This window comes from Psittacula echo, assembly GCF_963264785.1.
Source record: "Psittacula echo genome assembly, chromosome: 7".
Lineage (NCBI taxonomy): Eukaryota > Metazoa > Chordata > Aves > Psittaciformes > Psittacidae > Psittacula > Psittacula echo.
The window spans coordinates 12446747-12450500 of NC_137740.1; positions in this window are offsets into that span (position 1 = coordinate 12446747).

The window sequence follows — 3754 nt, forward strand, 5'->3', positions numbered from 1 at the left end:
TTGCTCCAGAGCTGGTCAGCGAAATACCTGTCCATCCTCCTCCCAGCGCAACAGCACACGGGGCACAAGATCTTAACTGCCCTGCTGAGCATCGCACAACCCTCTTGAGTTCATGAGCCACTACTCATTTGCCTTCAGGATGTATTTCACATGTTTTCCTCCACTAGACCTGAAGCACCCTATGCATTTGCTGCTGCTGTGCGTGACTGTGGTGGGGTGCATGGAGCACATCAGCATGCACGTGGGCTCTTGGTCAGCTTGAGTGGCTGCAGGGACTTGTAGAAGAGGGCTCACCTGCTGCTCCAGCCCTCAGCCAACCCACAGGAATTCCATGCCAGCCCCGCTGGTGTCCCCAGGATGTCACAAGCATCCTTGACCCCAAACCTGAAGTGCCATCTACTCACCCCCACCCAGTGCTGCTTTTGTCAGAGGCCAGGACAGCAGGGCAACAGCTCCAGCACTGTCAAACCTCTCCTGGGCTGGCAACCAAGGGCCAAGGCCACAATGACTCAGTGTCACCTCTCAGAGGGACATGCTCCAGGCACAGACCTGGATTCTGTGACCCTTGGCAGCTCCCAGAGCCTGTACAAAGCTGTTCCCATAGAGCAGAGCCCTGAGCAATCTCACCTGCTTTAGGGCTGCAGACAGGTCATGCTGGCAGTGAGGCGAGACCAAAATACCTTCAAGGCACCCGGCAGGGCTCAGCTGTAGCCAGGCATCCATCCATTCGCTGGGAAGGGGAAAGCCTCCCCCACCAGGTACCAGCACCTCCCCAGTAAGGCTGCAGCTCTTGGAAGAAGGACTGAGGTTCTCCAGCCTGCCTGGAGAAGGGGTGAGGATTTGCGGTGAGAGACAAGGCCAGTCCAGCCCCCACGGATTGCTCCCATGGCTCCAGCCCTGCACTTCTTGCTGGGAACCATCCGTGCAGCTTCAGCCTAGCCAGTGCACAGCTGGATGTTGCCTGTTTGCAGTCTGCACAGCTGGGCAAGGGACTGACCCAGAGCCCCCGGGGCTGCTCATACAAACTGGCTGAGGCTGGGGGACACAGGCAGGCAGGAGGGACCCCAGGCAGCTGCCTCAGGGTCCAGGGCAGCAGTGCAGGCGCCAGGCTCCTGGGGAAACAGCAATGCCCCTTGCAGGTGAGCGCCCAGCCCAGGGGAGGCAGGGCAGTGGGGCAGGAGAGACCTCACTACACTGGGACCCCTTAGTAGGGCTCATCTGGAGAAGCCCTGGGCTCAGCTGGGGAAGGCAAGGAGCGAGAAGCACTTTGACCTGGTCCATCAGGTGCTGACGTGCCTGGCTCCTAGCCCAGCAGCTCGGAGCCACGCAGCTCCCATGAATGCTGTCTTTCTTCTCGCTGCCGCACAGCCCTTGGCAGCCCCTCAGCTGCTCCGCCTGCAGAGGGAGAAGAGCCAAGGCCTGTTTTGATGTCCCTTTCCCCTTGCCAGGCTCTGCACAGCGCTCGGGGCCCAAGCTGGGGCCTCCCCGCTGGGGACAGCATTGCAGATCCCTGCTCTCACAGGGATCCAAGAGGAGCCTTCACCTCCAGCCAGCAAGAAAAAGCAGGGCTGTTCCCAGCCCCACTGCAAGGAGAGCAGAAGGTCGAAGCAGGACCTCCCCGCATACAGGGGAGAAAGGCAGAATAAGAGCATTAACTCTATTGCCAGTCCCTGTGGACACCAACTGTTAAATGGTGTTTGGAAACATCTATCCAGCTGGACCTGGGAAAGACAGAAAGGACTCTGGATAGATCCATCTCTGGCTGGCAACACAACTACTCCCTTCATTCTGCTCTGGCTCTGATGGGCCTGGACAAGCAAAAGCTGTGCCCCTGCTGCAGAGCCAAGCAGCCTGGGCAGCCATCCACTGCAGGCAGCCACAGCTCCAGACAGGCTGCTAAGCCCTTTGGTGTAGTTGCTCCCCATCACTGCCAGTTTCCTTGCTCTTGGTGTATCTCCAGCAGCAGCAGCACATGAACACCACTATTCTGTTCCGCAGAACCATCTGTGGGTTAATAGCTCATCTGCACATCAACCTGTGACTGCTAGCAACCAGCACCCACACTAAAGGCACCCATGTCCTGCACCCAGGATAGCGAGTCACTTTTTTAATCCCTTGTGGCTATCAGTAATGAAGTTTGAGACAACCCCTGTTGTGAGGATAGGCACGAAAATTAACCCGAAAGGTGCAGAGATACTGTATTCAAGAGAAACAGCAGCACTTGAGGAAACGGGAGTCAAAGCGTATTAGCTATCATCAACTCACACTCACAACCATTTGATCCCCACGGCTGAAGCTTCTCTGGAGGTCCACGAGTACAACACCCCCTACAGCCTACCTCTGTGTTGTATCACAGTGCAGTCACAGGTACAGTTTGGACATGAGACTGGCTGGTACAAATTCTTGAGCTGCAAAGACAAGTCTCTCCTTAACTCTAGATGGAGGACTTCAGGCTGGGGATGAGAACATCCCAGCACATCAGCCACCTGCTCACTTACAGCTTTGTGAGGAGGCAGCAATCCCTTCAGCCAGCAGTGGTGTTAAAGATAAGAGCATCCCAATTCGTGGTGTGCTGGCTGTGTTCTCTCACTGCACGAGGGGCTCAGACTGGGTACGCCAGGCAGTGACTTACACAGGACTAAGTCCCCGCTAGAACCGTTTATAGAAGTGAGAATTTCTCTTAAACACAGAATTACAGGCCAAGGACATCTCTCTTGAGGCTCTCCTACCTTCACTCAGTTTTGGCTAGAAATTAACACACATGCTACTCCATTATAATCTTTTTCCAGTACCTTCCCACACATTTCCCTTGCTCGCTAGGTGCTGTCAGAACAGTTTTGACTTCAGCATCCTCACATTACTCATGCTGCAGCAAGGCTGTGGCAATGTTTCTGTGTGGATCTGCCACAGGTTCCTCAAAAGACAGCAATTAGATGAGTGTTTCCCATTCCTCTGTAGACCATTCTGGTGAGGTGCAAGGAAACCTTTGATACACACCCTCAGCTCTACTCAGTAGTGGAACCAAGCAACAACACACTCGCCCCCCCGATGTGCTGCACTCTTCATTCATCCAAGGGAGGAACCTAAAAGCTGCTGAACAGCTCTAACAGCAATGCAAAGAAAAGAAAAATGATTATGGAAAAAGAAGAAAAAGTCTTCTTTTGACTTTTAGCAATACCCCAAATTGTTCATGTTGAACCTAAAATACTATACACTTTAACCTAAGCACACACATTTAAAGGTTATGTAGAATGTCTACAGATTTGTTAGGGAAAAGGAGACTTGAACATTGTCCCAAACTACAAAAGCCACTCCAGGAATACCTGGCACTGTAGGTTCCAAAGATAGGGACTGGAATAATACTACAGTGAATAAGCAATTTAGTGAAGGTCACTCGGTAGATCAGTAACAAAAATCCCTGAGCTAAAGTAGATGACTCTCCTCTCCCTGACTGCCAGTTCAGCAAGTCTTAACCAGCACTGTGAAATCCAACAGTCAACACCAAAGTAAAGAACAGAACTGTTTGACTCTGCAGCCAGGTAAAATTTTTCTGATGACTCCTATTCTGGCGCTGCCACTCCCAGCTACAAAGCAAACCTAAGGCAACTCGGCTGTTACTGCAGATGTCTCAGGTCTGTACTTCAATGAGAAGGGACGACTTTGTGGCTCTAGTTTGAACAGCCACGCTGGACTAAGTCCTTAGATAACAGAACTCCACTTAGAATCTCTGAAAGACACCCAAGAACTCACTGGA